This window comes from Equus asinus, chromosome 21 (genome assembly GCF_041296235.1).
Source record: "Equus asinus isolate D_3611 breed Donkey chromosome 21, EquAss-T2T_v2, whole genome shotgun sequence".
Lineage (NCBI taxonomy): Eukaryota > Metazoa > Chordata > Mammalia > Perissodactyla > Equidae > Equus > Equus asinus.
The window spans coordinates 44,208,013-44,223,960 of NC_091810.1; the positions used below are offsets into that span (position 1 = coordinate 44,208,013).

Consider the following 15,948-nt stretch of genomic DNA (forward strand, 5'->3'; position numbering starts at 1 on the left):
AAAGGAGAAGGGCAGGAAGGCAAGATTTCATGTGTCAGGATGGAGGAGTGGGAGTAATTCAGCGGCAGACATCCTGGCCATCACTGGGGGAGGCTCTAATTTGAAGCAAGTCAAGCCTTGGAGTTATACTTTGCCGGTAAAGGCAGACCCTCCCTCAGTAATCTTTTTAGCATCCCACTCCTTCAAAGACAACTTGGACCCCAAAGCCCTCATGCAGCCAGAAGACATGTGAATATCCCATCAGTTGCATAGAAGCAATAGATTGGAATCCTCCAGATAGTTCACTCAATCTCAGGATGATAAATGATCAATCATTGCATTCCTCCTAAATGAAATTAAGATGTTAAGATATATTGCTTAAGGCTTCTAGATGGGATTTCTGCAGTTGAATTTCCAACAGAAAATGTATTGCTTTGGAATCACTGGGAAAGGGAGACATTCTGGATCCATGTTAAGGCAAAACCTTTGACAGCGCAGAAGAATGCTTCAGACATGTTAATTTTTTTCATATTTAAAAGTGATTAATCATCCCCAATACCGTGAAGTTGGAAGGCCATAATGCAAACTCTTGGAGGAGAGGAGGATGCATGTGCCTTGATATTCAGGAGGGGAAGCTTTTGAAGGAGGCTGTAGGTGAGCTTGTGTGGGAAGACAAACAGCACCAGCTAAAAATCCATTTGAAAGGACAGAGAGTTTGGCAAAACCCTAGGAATGCATAGAAATCCACAGACTTACTTTTCAGTTAGCATGGTGCAAAACAGGACGAGGAACAAGGAGGAGGAAGAGGAGGAAAGGACGAAGAGGGAGAAGAACAGGAGGAGGAAGAAAGAGAAGGAGAGGAAGAGGAAGAAGAGGGGAAGAGGAGGAGGAAGCCGTGTTCTTCCAGTATGTACATGTACACCGCTGAAGATGCTACTTCCTTGGAAAGTCTTTCCAACCCTCCCGTCCGACCAGGTCAGGACCCCAACGTGCTCCTATAAGCTGGGGATTTGACATCTCAGTGTGCAAGATCACACCATGGTCCCACCACCTACCGGCTGTATGACTTTGAGTGTGCAACCTTACGTCTCTGTGCCTGTTTCTGGAGTGTATAGTGGGTTAACAACAGCAAACTCTTCAGAGTGTAAGGACTGGATGACATGAAAGTGTCTGTGCTCCATGAATGTTGGCAGGGCATTCTCCTCCTTGGTACTTATCCCAATTTTAATTAATTACTCATATGTTCAGTTTAATTATTTGTTGAATGTAATGTCTGACATGCTCACTAGATGTGCATTCCATGAAGTCAGAGCTAATGTCTGTCTCATTCAGCCACATGTCCCCAATACGTAGCATAGTTCCTGGTAGATGCTTTAAAAATTGTGGGAGGGAGGGAAGGAGGAAGGAAGAATGGATTCTCATACTATTCGTAAACACAGCTTGAAGACAATATAAAATCTAAACTGAATTTGCCCTTGTGTCTCATTTGAGAACTTATTTCGCTTCCAATTCTATGGATCCCAATGAGGTAGCTCGTCTCCTCTTCCCTTATTTGCAGGTGGGTGTGGATTAGGGCTTAGAGGGCTCAGGGATTCCGAATCTCTCTCAAAGGCCTGACTTCACTCAGCTGGTTGCTGGCTTCTGTTGATATATCACCCTTTTCCCTTTCCACCTACCAAAGCGGTCTCCCCCGCCACCCCCAAGAAGGCTGATCCCTTTTGTTGCAGGAAACTCTGATTTGGTGGTTGCTTAGAAAACACAAAAAAGTTTGAAGCAAGTTGAAATTAAAGTACAGTTGTAATCAAATGCAAAAGTCCATTCAGCTGCTATCTGCCAAAAATAAATAGCTTAAAAAATGAATTTGAGCTCACCAACAATGATGACTGTGTTTATGGCAGCAGGGTTGCCTGCCTTCAGCAGCCATCCTTGTCGGCGTGCACCCAGCATTTAGGAATTAAACAAAAACACATTGAACTTGCTGCATTAGCTGTTGCCACATCGGAACGCTAATGGGTTTAGTGACCACAACCAACCTCGGCCAGAGTGTGTCAACAGCCCAAGGACCAACCTCACTCGCTGTTTGTGCTTTGCCCAAGTTGTTACAAGTTTAATTCTGTGCAGCTTACTTTTCCTGCTGTTTTGGCTCCCCACTCCCTTGCCTTAAAGAGCATAGCAGCCAGCCCAGCCGCATAGAGCAAGGCCACGGGGCCCTGGCAAGAGGGCTGCAGATGCAGGCCCCTCAGCCTCTTGGGTCTGATGACCAGTTAGGTTAGAGCTCCAGAAGGTGAACTTGACTGTCCTCCCCCTGTCTCCAGCTTTCTTTAGCTAGTCACTTCTAAAGTTCATTCTGGAAGTGGCCCAACCTGAAGCAAATGCAAAGAGCCTCTTGATTGGCCACTCGTCTGGAAAAGTGGCGTCTTCCTGCCTCTCTTCTATGAGAAAGCATGCTGCACGGCCTTTGTGCCTTGACGGCAGTTTCTTTGCCTCACACCCAGGCCTTCAGCCCTGCCTGAGTAAGGAGGTCAACTGTCTGCATTTCTGGGCAGCTGACTCAAGCACTGGGTTGCAGGACCTTGGTGGTGAAGAGGTTAAATTGCTCAATCGGCTGAATGTGTGTTTTCCTGCCCACACTTGTTCCTGGCCTAAGGCAGTGCCTGCTGTTTGGGGAAGGGGAAAGGGAGGTCTCGCCTGGACCCAGGTGGCCGACAGGCAAACCATGTTATTAAGAAGCAGGAATCGCAAAACCTTGATCTTCAAAAGAGACCCCTAATTAGTCGCCAGCCCAAGAGTAAATGGCATTCCACCTCGGTGAGGCGGGAAGGACGCCTTCAAATCCTGGGGACTAATTGCCATTATTGGCTCTATGAAGATCCTGTTGTAAACACTTGTCATCTGAGCCACTTCTGGTCGGCAAACTTGAGATATCAAATTGTTTCTTCATGTTTCAAATTCTCCAAAATGCGTTGCCGGCTCCTTTTTCTCAGAGGGACATCTCATTCCTGCCCAGGACAGCTTTCTTAGCACCCAGGCTGCAGAGATGTCTCCCTGTTGCCCTGGTGTGCCATGGCCAGATCATCCTAAAGCTGAATTCTTGTCTGTAAGGGACTTGAAAAAATGTTTTCCTTTATTCTCATTTGAATTTGAAAATGCCGTCTCAAAAATAAACTTTAATTGCAGGTAGAAAGGTTTTATCACGAAGCTAATGGGGCGTAAGCTTCGGGCTCCCTCAAGTACACAGACCTTTTCTAAGGCTCCCGGAGGGACCCTAATGATGTGGTCACGTGGCCAGATACTTTTGTCAAGTTTGAAACAGTCAACTATTTGTGTATTGTTTCCTAAAAGAGGGTCCACCAAATGGTATAAAAGCAAGACGTGCTCTGTAACACTTGGGTGTGTTTCTTACCTTTTGTATCATGAATTCTTTTTGCTCCTGGAGATCAACATTTCCTCCCTGTTCTTGCCCCTTGGTCCTGTTTTGCACTTGTGCAGGGGAGGGCAAACTTCTCCAGGTCACGTGCAGGACTTGTCTAAGTTTACTCTTGAACTAGCGTGAAGTTTCAAGGGTTTGGGACCGAGAGACCCTGGGCAGCCTGGATAATACCCAACTCAGATGGGGAAAGAGGCCAACCTAAAGAGAGATTTGGGGACCATGGGGATTTGGGCTTGTGGCTCTCAGGACCACCAGAATTCTATTATCTGGACACTTTGAGGGCAATAAGTATGTCAGAGTGAGAGAGGAGGAGAGGAAAAAAGCAGTGAATAATTTCTGAACAGTCTTGTGAAGGGGGAGTTTTCTATTTATCTTTAGGACTGGCTTTTGCAAGCGTCCAGGACCCCTGAGATGGCGCATTCCACACCACCATCCACTCAAGCTGTGTTGCAGGGCCGAATGTTGCATAATGTCAAATAGCCCCTCTCTCCCACAGCTGAGCTTTCCAACCATTTCTTCAGGGAGCGGAGGAGTCACCATTACTCAGCAATAATTCCTTTGTGTGAACGAGTCAGGGCGGGACAGCAAGGTGGAAGTTCTACACACAAAGCTTAGGATATTTGCTCATAGGATTCCATTGTCTCAGTAATGAAAGTGGATGGTTTTCCCTCTACAGGTAACCTCATAAGCTCAGACAACTGTGAGGGCACAGGGGTATGGGCCCTCTCTGAGTGGGCTTCTCCGGGATGACTCGGGCACTTTTCCTCTCTCCATGGTCCCTGTGTTGTGTTTGTTGAATCAGCCCTCCTGTCTGACGTCATTTGCAGCACCCTTAAAGATTCCCAAAGTGTTTTTTAACCTATACGATTCAGTGATTTGAGATGTTAGAAATTGTATGCCAAACTTTTGGTTATTTTAACTAGTTCAGGAAAGAAAGACTAACATTGGTTTTGACAACAAACAAAACCAGTTTTTGTTCTATCAGTTATGTTTAAAAGATTCCAATTTCAAACTAAACACAATGTGTGGTTATTCTGTCAGCGATTTATATAGCCACCAGGGCGCCACAGTTACACACTGCATACATCATTGTATTTTTAAAATGTACTTAATGAACATTTTTTTTTCTTTTCTAGTAACGACTTCATTGCCTTAAATGAATGCATTCCAATAGAATTTGTAACAAATGGCCACTTTGTGTTTGCATTAATGCCAAACACGTTTAACAAATTTTTAACAAGGAACCCTGGCAAAATGCCAAACTCCTAGAGGGACACTGAAGGAATGCTATAAATTTAAACTTGATTTTACCTTTCCTCTTAGTTCAGCAAGTGTCTTCTGTGTCTTGCTATCTCAGGATTGTGGCATTTCTATTTTGTCAGATAAGTTGTACATTGTCATTATTTTTATTACTTGGCTTATACCTATTTCCACAGGACTTTTCAATCAGTGGTGTCTGAAATAATATGATGGCAGCTTAGAAACAGACCTTTATTTCTACAAAAGTATTCGTACTTTGTATAGGTTGGTAGATGCATGTATGCATACTCATATCTTACCAAAATATAATTATATTTAAAACAGCACAGTCAACCAATTGCGTACAAAAACAATTAAGATTAGACCAATTTTTCTCAACTGGGGGTAATTTTGCCCCCAAGGGAATATGTGACAATATTTGGAGATGTTTTTGATTGTCATGACTGGGTGAGAGGATAATGTCGCTGGTATCTAATGGGCCGTGGCCAGGATGCTGCTAAATCTACTACCGTGCACAGGAGAGCCCACACAGTAAAGACTGATCCAGCCCACACGTCCACAGTACCAAGGCTGAGAAGTCCTGGGGCAGAGTGGCAAAGGCCTTTGGTCAATGGGCACCCTCTCAGGTTAAAGAAGGTATTCTCTTAGGAAAGAATTACAACTAAAAGCACATTTCCACTCAACCAATGTTTAAAAAATTACATAGAGTACCTAATGCTGATGATGAGTGGCAGGTTTCTGATTTTTAGTTCTGCTGCCGTCTGCCCTTGAGAAGAAATCAGAAAAACCCATGCGTAGTAGCCGGGCCTCACAGCTGAGGCGGGGCTGGGGATGGCTGGGGGCCTGGGTATGGAAATAGGTGTAGGCCCAGCCGACACGTGCCAGGTGCTGCCTGCTGGAGAACACCACCACCGGGCCGTGGGGATGGTCTCCGAGGCAGGGCTGGGGTGGGCAGGGGGCCTGCATGTCCACGAGAAGATTGTTTTAGGTGTTTTGTGGACAAGCACTTTTATGTTGATAGCTATGCTATTACTGTAATATCTATTAGACAAATTCTGCTGGTATTATGATCTTAAAATAAATCTTTCTTAAGGAAATATGTTTAAGTTTTTAGAAAACATTTTTGAAGAAAAATATTAGTTAAATGTGACAGGTATTATGGAGAGATTACAAAAATTGGGATGGTGGAATACAAAAGACCAAGGTTTGGAAAATCCTGACCTCATGGTAAAGAGACTGGGCTCAGGAGCTGAGAAGATGTAGCTTCAACTAAGGCCCCAGGAAGGTGAGAATTTGACTAAAAGCATTCAGCTCCCTTAAGCTTCACTTTCCTCCTCTATGTAAGGGGCGATCAACCTGGTCAGTCTCATGGTGCTGTCAGGCTTGTTGGAGATAATTCATGTGAAGGCACAGAGCCCTGTGGCAGATAGCATGCACCAAACCTTAGCTATTAATAATTCTGACCACAATAATAATGGCAAAAATCAATCCTAAGGACACGTAGCAGTGTATGCTGCCATTTTGATGTGCATATCTGAATTCATCTGATTTCCTTCATTTAAAACATTGTGGCTGAGTTGGACCCCGGGCACAGAAATCGAAGATGAAATCCACATCCAGACCCTCTCAATGGCCCCATCCCGCCCAGCAAGCCCTGTCATCCCTAACAGCAGTTTGCAATTCTGAGCTGAAGCCTTGCTGCGCCCATCTCCACCCCCACCCCAGCCCCAGTCCTTTGGGCTCTGAAGTGTTACATTTTATTGCCCTGTGGAGCTGTAGGAGGCCACTCACAAGGTAAAATGTTGCTCTCCACTCATATTTTTGAATTATGGCTTCAAGGTGGTTGCTCCTATCAAGAAAATTAAATGATTTAACATAATTTGTTGCCACTTTGATCACAACAATAATAAATAAATCTTCATGAGGAAAACGGGAAACCCATTCCGCCCCATTTTAAAAGATGTTAAGTAATAACACAGATGTAGTTACAGAATTTTTTTTTTTTTTGGAGCAGAAACGACTCTGTTGGGTTTTCCCATGAGCAGAGTCGCTTAGCGGAGCTGTTCTGCAGGATGCCCGCTGCCTCCGGAATGAACAGCTCTTCTCTTCAGACCTTGTTAATTAGCCAATCAGGGGCTCCTTTTATGTGGGCACCATGTGCAATGTCAGGGGCATCTGAAGCCGTTGTGAATGGGTGTCTGTTTTTGTACCTGGGGGCACGCTGCACACATTTGGAGAGCACATGGAGCGTAATGGACATTAACCCAGATGTCAAAAATAGCCTGCGTTTTACTACTGTTATTAAACAGTTTCCCCTTTAACCCCTCCGTGTTTACCAAAGACCCCTTTCTCCCAGCCTGTTTCTGCAAATCACTACTGAAAGGGCAGGAGAAGAAACCCATAATCGGGCAGGTGTCTTTATTCCAAAGAAAAACAGTCTGAAGGAATATTTGTGAGACACTACACGTTTACAGCCTGCTCTCCTGGGGGTGCTTGTCCCAGGCGGAATCTTACTGCTGTGCTCAGCCTGTCCGCTCCACCCCTACTCGCGCCCCCACCGCCGCACAACCACACGGTCCTCTGCGGAAGAACCAAGTCAAGAGCATTGATCCCACCCAATACTGATTTTTTTTTCACCATGGAATTAACTTTCTATTCTACTATGATACCAGTTACACATTCTTTGGTTTGAACAATCCGAGAAATACAACCCAAAAAATTCTAAAGGGGGAAAATTTAAAAACACCACCCAGAGATAATTATTAACAATATTCTGGCATCAGCATTTGCAAGTGTTTATGCTTATGTGTATGTTGATGCAAAAAGGAGATTGAATTATACATATTGAATTGTAATCTGCTTTTTCCATTGAAAAATTGTGAACATATTTCCGTATCAAAAAAGTTACACCATTATTGTCATATAGTCAATACATTTTAAACATGCCTCTCATAGCTCGCTGTTCATTTCCTTCGAGGCACAAATTTTAAAAATCCTCATTCTCTTATTGACTTTTGTATGTTTATTGTCTGTCTTACTCCCGAAAATACAGGCTCCATGACGATGTAGATTTTGTCTGTTTTTTTTACTATTATATCCCTGGCATTGAGCACACTGCCTGACACACAGAGGAGCTATGTAAGTTTTCTCTTGCTACATAACAAGTTACCACAAACTTAGTGACTTATAACAACGCCCACTTGTGTTGAAGTTCTGTAGGTCAGAAGACCAATTGAGCTCCACTGGGCTCTCTCCTTAGAGTCTCATAAGGCCCAAAGTCAAAGTCTTGGCCAGGCTGGACTTTAACCTGGAAGCACTGGGGCAGCACTCACCTCAAGCTCATTCTCGTTGTTGGAAGAATTCAGTTCCTTGTGGTTGAAGGACTGAGGTCCCTGTTTCCTTGCTGGCTGTCAGCTGGGGGCTCCTCTTGGATCCTAGAGGACATTCTCAGGTCCTCGTCCCATGGCTCCCTCCATCTCAGCACAGTAAATCCTTCTTGTTTTAAATTTCCCTGACTTCTTCTTCTGCTACAATCTAAGAAAAGTCTCTGCTATTAAACAGCTCCTCTGGTTAAATTAGGTCCACTCAGATCATCTCTCTTTTGACTAACTTAAAATCAACTGATTAGTAACCTTAATTACATCTGTAAGGTAGCTTAATCATGGTGTGAGATGTTCACAGCCCCAGTGCCAGGGATTAGAGCTGGAATCTTTGGAGGGGGCAGTGACCGTAGGATTCTGCCTGCTCTAGGCACCCTCTCCTACCTATGGAATGAATGATTGAATGTACTTGTTCCATGAACAGTGCAAGGCACAGGGGATCTTAAGTGAGCAAGACTGGCCTGCCCCTGCCTTCATAGAACTTATAGCCTAGACCAGGGCTATTCAATAGAAATATATACAAGCCACATCTGTAGTTTTGAGTTTTCTAGTAGACACATTAAGAAGAATCATAAGAAATACGTGAAATTAATAGTAATAATATATTTAATTTGACCCAATATATCCAAAATGTCATTTTAACATGAAATCCATATGAAAAAGCTAAATTCATACTAAATCTTCAAAATCCAGTGTGTATTTTACACTTGTAGCATGTCTCAATTTGGACGAGCCATATTTCAAGTGCTGAGTAGCCACATGTGACCAGTGGCTACCATATTGGATAGTAAAAGTCTAGACAAGTCACCAGAAGGGAACAGTGCAGTTTATGTGTGAGACTTCCTGTGCTGCATCCCACACTCAGGCAGGTCAGGAAAGGCTTCCAGAGAAGAAGTGGCATCTAAACTGATACTGAAGAATAAGTAGGAATCCATCAGGTCAAGGGTTGGCCTAAATGCATGTCAGACAGTACTTCAAGTTAGTGAGATGAGGAGAGGAGGAAGCTTTAGGACTGCAGAAGCCACTTCAGCATAGGTGGAACATGAAGCGTGGAGCTGGAGAGAGAGAGGCCAGAGGGACCCTCCCCAGCATGGCCAGAAGTCCATCCTCCATCCTGAGGGCAATGGGATTGTAAAGGAAGGTTGTAAAGGGGGAATGCAAGGTGAAGTAGGTGTTGTTATTGAAAAAGCACTGTTGGCTGCACAGGTGAGAAGGCAGCGTTGTGTGCCGTGCCAGAGCATGCATGGGGACAGGTTGGGCCCACGGTGACCATCCAGGTGAGGGAGAAATGTCCAGAGATTATCTCACAGTGAGTGGCTGCCCAGATTGCCTTATTGCTGGAAGCCAGGATTCCTTTAAAAGACAATTTTTTAAAAATGTATACTTATTTGCCCCTTAACAAGGGATCATCTGCATTTCTAACTGCTGGCAATGTCATTTGAGTTTTTTTCGTCTCAAATCTGCTTAGGCTTTCTGGTGAATGGATTGTCTGATTGAAGAAGGGGCAACACTGTTTGAGAGTTCTCTTTTCCACAGTGTAAAACTTACCCAGAAGCAGTGCACGGCACTTGTAAGGCAGTGTATTCTGCCCGGTGACCGGTTACCCAGCTGGAAATCTTTCTCTCAACTGAATAAATGATTGTTCTTTGCTACTTTATCTTGGAAAAACATCAAGGACATCGGACATTCATTGTAATTATTTTTCACTTGTTTCTCCATCTGTAAAATATGACCGGTGCATTTTAGTACTACTTTGGGTTTCTCTTTACCTTTTAATCATGTGGCCTTTTAATATATTGGTCAGCCCTTTAAAAGGATGATTAAGAAATGCTTAATGCACAAAAGAATTAGAGCTATGCACAGCTCATGAAGCAGAAAGCGTGCTCTGACTTACAATTTTCATACAAAGTTTGCAGATTTTATGTGCCAGAATGAGTAATATGATCCGCTCTAGGAACTCCCTAGTTTTCTGGCTCTGCAAAAGTCATTTTTTTGCCCCGATTCAAGTTTCTTAACCAGAAGGGTTACACCAAACTCCTCAGAGTATGAATTAACAGAGTTCATCCAAGCCACATATTTCATTGGCGCTGGTTAACGATGGCTTGAAATAACTGCCTACCTGTGCAGACACTGGACTTTGGCACACTCATTAGTCAGTGTGATTTGAGAAATGCTGTGTATCAGTGGCCAAATCAGACAGCTCAGTCTGTATGTATAAAGCAGCACACACGTGTGTGAGTGTGTGTGTTTGATCTTTCCCCTCCCTGCCATATTCCCCAGATAGCTGCACTATTGCCATGTGCCCGGAAACTCCTGAAGTAGTCAAAGGCCATATGTGAATGATAGTGACGCAGGCACACAAAGCTGAGCATCAGCAGGGAAGAAAGTCATCATCTGGAGGGTCGATTTGGGATGCTGCTCTCTTCTTACCCGTTTTACTGGTTCTTCCGAGGCTGCAGTTGTATTCCATACCCAGGGCCCCTCACTGGGATGGTGAGAAAACTTGGGTTGCTCCCGAGTACCTGTTCCCCAGGGCATGAAATATGCAGATGCGTTTATTCTGCTGTATTTATGTTTAGGATTAAACATACCCAGACACCACTGGATTTGGGGATGAAAGCCAACTTTGTTTCATTCTGCTCTTTTTAGGGAGATACCAATATAATTTTTTAAAATATATTTTTATCGTGGTAAAATGCACATAAAAAATTACCATTTTAACCAATTTAAGGGTAAATTCAGCAGCATTAGGTACATACACAGAGTTGTACAACCAACGCTACTATCCATTTCCAGAACTTTTTCATCACCCCACCCAGAAGTTCTGTACCCATTAAGCAGTAACTCCCAAATCCACCCTCCCCTCCAGCGCCTGGTAACCTCTAATCTATTTTCTGCATCTAGAAGTTTGTCTATTCTAGATATTTCATGTAAGTGGAATCAATCATACAGTCTTTATCCTTTGGTGTCTGGCTTATTTCATTTAGCATGGTATCTTCAAAGTTCATCCATGTTGTAGCGTATGTCAGAACATCATTTCTTTTCAGGGCTGAATAATATTCTATTGTATGTATATACACATTTTGTGTATCCATTCATCTGTTGATGGACACTCAGGAGTTGTTGTTCCCTTTTGACTATTATGAATAACACTGCTACGAACTTTTGTGTACAAGTATCTGTTTGAGTCCCTGTTTTCCATTCTTCTGGGTGTATCCCTAAGAGTGGAATTGCTGAGTCCAGTATTCTTTTAATTTTTTTGAGGAAGATTAGCCCTGAGATAACTACTGCCAGTCCTCTTCTTTTTGCTGAGGAAGCCTGGCCCTGAGCTAACATCCATGCCCATCTTCCTCTACTTTATATGTGGGACGCCTGCCACAGCATGGCGTGCCAAGCGGTGCCACGTCCGCACCCGGGATCCGAACCGGCGAACCCTGGGCCGCTGAGAAGTGGAACGTGCGAACTTAACCACTGCGCCACCAGGCCAGCCCCCAGTATACTTTTAAATTGTTGCTCTTACATGGCTTTAAGTGGACATTAAGTTTTCTGGTGTCTTGACCATCTTTAACTCTCTAATCTCTGTAAAGTCATGTTAAAAATAATTTAAAAACCATACTCATTGTAGAAAAGTGTGGAGAGAAACAAATTGACACATAACCTGATCACATAGAAATAATCACTGAGGGGCTGGCCCGGTGGTGCAGTGGTTAAGTTCACACGTTCCGCTTCTCGGCGGCCTGGGGTTCGCCGGTTCAGATCCCTGGTGTGGACATGGCACCGCTTGGCAAGACATGCTGTGGTAGGCGTCCCACATATAAAGTGGAGGAAGATGGGCACGGATGTTAGCTCAGGGCCAGTCTTTCTCGGCCAAAAGAGGAGGATTGGTAGTAGTTAGCTCAGGGCTAATCTTCCTCAAAAAAAAAAATTTAAAAAAGAAAGAAAGAATCACCGAAACATTTTGGCATATTTCCTTTCAATGTCTTTTTGCCTGTCAAGAGGCATCTATGCCTATATGTGACAGATTTGAAAGGGGCCTCTTTTCAGATGTGTTTGCAGGATGTAACGAACGTTCCGTTCACATTACCCTTCCTTTATGCTTCCTCCCATTGCCTCCTCCCCAATCCCAGCCAACCCCAACCAAAGAGAGTGGTGAGGGGTGGGTGCAGGGGTGGGGCGTGGGGAGCGTCTGCCAGGATTCTCTCCGACACCATTGCCAGTTCCTTTCCCTGCTAAACGATGTGCTTTCTTGTTGCAGCTATCAGAAGGGCTGACTAAAGGGAAAAACGCAGCTCTGCAGCAATATTCTGATGATCTACTGCGGTGTGGCTCACATCACTGTCCGTCACCACCTGGAACGCCCATCAGGACTGAAAGAGGGGTTTTCACTTCCATTACTGAGCACAATTCTGTTCAACTGTATATTTCCTTCATCATCTCATGTCCTTTCTCATGGATTCAGATATGTTGGAAAGGAAGGAGGAGGAGGAGGAGAAAAATGACAAATCCTCTGTTTTTTGTCAGGATTGGGGCATTGAAAATGTGATCATCTCTTCTGAATGTCATTATTTGATAGCATTTTATTTATATTACTTCAACATCATTGGATACATTTGAACTCCATGGGATTTTAACCGTGGATTCAGCTTCTGTTGGACAACTAGCTTCATCTCCAGTTCTTCTGCTGGTTCAGTCTAAGTGGTCATTCCTAATGCATTAGATTATCCACAAGTGTAAATTCTGTGAGTGAGTGGTGTTGGCAGTGTTTGTGTACCAAGATGCATGGAATGTTTGACAAAGAAACCAAAACACCAAAAATGGAGAGCCTTTACCCTCCTCTATTTCTTTAATCTGCTGTTTGAAGAACCGCATTTTGATGGTGTAACCAGTAGTTACCTCTGGGCCAGGTTGGAAATGAAATCAATTTTTTAAACCACTAATACTTGCCAAGAAATCGCCTTATGAGAACATGGTGTGTGTCTCTGACAATGCATGGCACATCTAAATTGATCATTCATAATTTTATCTGCCCTGTTTTTGTACTGGGGAATGACAAAAGCCTGAGGCACCTGCACATTTCTATCCGTGTGTTCCCACGCCCCCGTGGCTGGGATGTGGCCGAGCCTCAGGCTCTTACCGTTCCCGTACAGTACAAGCAGGTCTCCATGAAGAAGCTGGGGTTCATTTACACTTCAAGATCTAAATGCTGTGCAAACTGTGTAAGCTTAGATCTTCTGTAAATGAAGGGTCATTTCTCATTTTTTCTGAATGTCTCCAACATGGATTCCAAAGCATTTTCAGCATCAAACATGAAAACATTGATGAATGAGGAATTATCACAAAAGCCGTGTATCTGTATATAGCTCTACACAACATGTTTGTGAGTACAGAGTCATTATTCAAAGCACATGCCAGGGAAAGAGACCAAATTTTGAGGTCTTTTACATACAGTGACATGGTACTAAGGGGAACTAAACTCCTACTGCTTCCTCTGGAGATTAAAAAAAATTAAAAGTTGTTAGAACTTCATAGAACTCATGACCAAGTCTGGCAAACATGTGCAACTCTTGTATTGATCCATTTTCTTGTCAATGGAAGAAACTCTTCCATGTGTATGCAAGTGGGAGATGAAAATCTGCATTTTTAAAAGACAAACCGTGAATTTAAGCATGAGTGGCCTTAATAAAATAGTTGTCTTTCTTTGCTGCTGTGGAAAGGATTCTAAACAGATGTTCCCGAAGTCTTGCATTGAATTTAGTCATTGTTACTTTTTAAAGTGTTGGTGCAGTTAACTCTGGACCTCTCCCATGGAGCCATAGCGATATTTAAGACAGTCACCTTGTTTGTGGGGGAAGATGAAGCTGTGTCTGAGTTGCACTGTCCATCCTTGGTGCATTAGGAGTAATATATTCAAGCAGGTTTCTCGCTTCTGGCTTTGTTCTTGTCGTCAGTAAGTATAGCGAACTATGTAAAGCTTATGTGTTGCATAAACAATCCAAATACATTCATGTTTAAAATTTTGTCCTTTACCTATTAGAGGATCTAGACCTTGATTGGAGAAATGAGCAGAGTTCTTTGCAAGCGTATTTAGCACATTTTGACATAATGTCGCACTGAAAACCCAGGCCACAAACACATCCCCGTGAACAGTTTGGGTGTCCTCAAATAGGCAGTTCTCACTGCCTCCTACAGCCAGGTCCTCATCTGAACTCTGCAACTGAATACTTGAAGTAGGAAGTCGGAAATCCACTAGGGAAAATAGAGTCCTCGAAACAGAAAAAGCAACCAACTGTGTATAGTTAGCTCCTTCTAAGTATGTGCCAATTGTGTCACAGCTATTGTTTTGGGGGTCATTTTTTGGCCCCACTTTTGTTGGTTTAAAGTATTATTGATCTTACCTTTATGGGAGCATATCATTTAGTCCTTTAAAAATTAAATTCTATCTAACATAGCATCTTTTCCCATTTCATGAAATAGTCTCTGATATTGGGGTTACCAAAAAAAATTCCCTTTTCGTGTATGAAAAATAGTCTCTGGGTTTACAACAAACACTGTGATGTTGGGAAGATTATTTCCTTTGCGCAAACTTTCGCAGGTTCCCCTCTAATCATAATGAAGTTGAAAAAAAAAAAAAAGTTGAGGCTAACCTTTAGGAGAAGTTGGTCTTCTTGCTTTGTGCAAAAGCAGGCTTGTACTTTATACCGTTTGATTTCGATGTACAGTCTCGATTTTGTATTTAATGATTTTTGTGTATCCAGTATGCACGTTAACAGCGTGTCAACTTTCATTTGAAAGTGGGTTTCAATTTACTTTTTAAACAGTGTTTATGACGAGACCTCAAATGTGTTGACATAAGCTCTATCTGAGATGTTTTTGTGCCGAGTGGCGTTCGAATGCTGCCAGGGGTCAGTGTATCTAATTCTCAGAGACCCTCATTTGATAGTGCTTCTTGTAACTTTTCTTCAAGTGAGTGGCATGTGGGTTGTGATATTGACCATGTGATTATGGACTTCGATATGAAAAAAATAAATAAAACTAAGGAACCCTCAGAAACTACCAGTGGGCATGTATTAGCCAGTCATTGTAACCTCGTGTCTAGTAGAAGTACAATGTACAAGGTATGTACAGTTCATAAATTTGTTATCATGTGTATGAGAAGTATGTTGTGCTGATCGCCTTATTTATATTCATCAAATAAACTTTGTTTCTTTCTGAAGTGAGTTCATTCCATCTCTAAGAAATGTTCCAATTGTGGTAGTTTCTAATCTTTTTTGGGTCATGGATCCCCATTTGAAGAACCTATGGACTTGAAGAAAATAGAAAAGGGAAGTTATGGACTCGCTGTACCGGAAAAGCCAAGGTGTAAATTTCCCTTCACACATAGCTGGATCTCAAGGTTTGTATGAAGAAATTAAGTCATTGGTGGTGTCTCCTTTCTTCCTTCTCTCACTCTTTCCCTTCCCTTTTGGTCTTTTTCTCTCCCTTTATCCCTCTCTCTCTTCCGCCTTCCCACCTTTTCTCTCTTCTCCCCCCCCTCTCCCCCCCCCACCCCCGCCACCGGTCTCCCTGTTTCCTCTACACCTTCCTTGGAGCCCATGTCGGTCTCTATTAGGTTCCTTCCACTTAGCAGCAAGGATGACTCACAATAGCTTTGAGGATTCTTGGATTTTAGAGAGAGACTCCCTGTCTCCCAGCATCCATATCAGCCCCTTAAGGGGGTCTCATTGGTCCTCTTTGGATCATGCATCCAATTGTATTTTTCAAGGGAGTTGGGAGGGTGAAGCCATGTGATTGACAGCCTCACTGGATATAGGAGGAGCAGTTTCCAAAGGGAGAAACTGACTCTGTTCCAGAAGAGAGAGACAAGAAAGCTGGGCAGGCAGAAATGATAGCTAGCCCTGC

The 15,948-nt window shown here is 43.3% G+C and overlaps 1 protein-coding gene across 7 annotated transcripts in view; it reads left to right on the forward strand.

The window, feature by feature from the left end:
* The window catches only part of ERC2 (ELKS/RAB6-interacting/CAST family member 2), a 912,338-nt gene extending 897,080 nt beyond the window's left edge, over positions 1–15,258 (forward strand). For 6 of the 7 annotated variants that reach the window (XR_011496408.1, XR_011496409.1, XR_011496406.1 and 3 more), the window contains one exon: positions 12,305–15,258. The gene's annotated coding sequence lies outside the window, so the exon portion shown is untranslated. The remainder of the gene's footprint in view (positions 1–12,304) is intronic. The other variant, XM_070492830.1, reaches the window with a different exon arrangement.
* Positions 15,259–15,948: the final 690 nt, after the last annotated feature.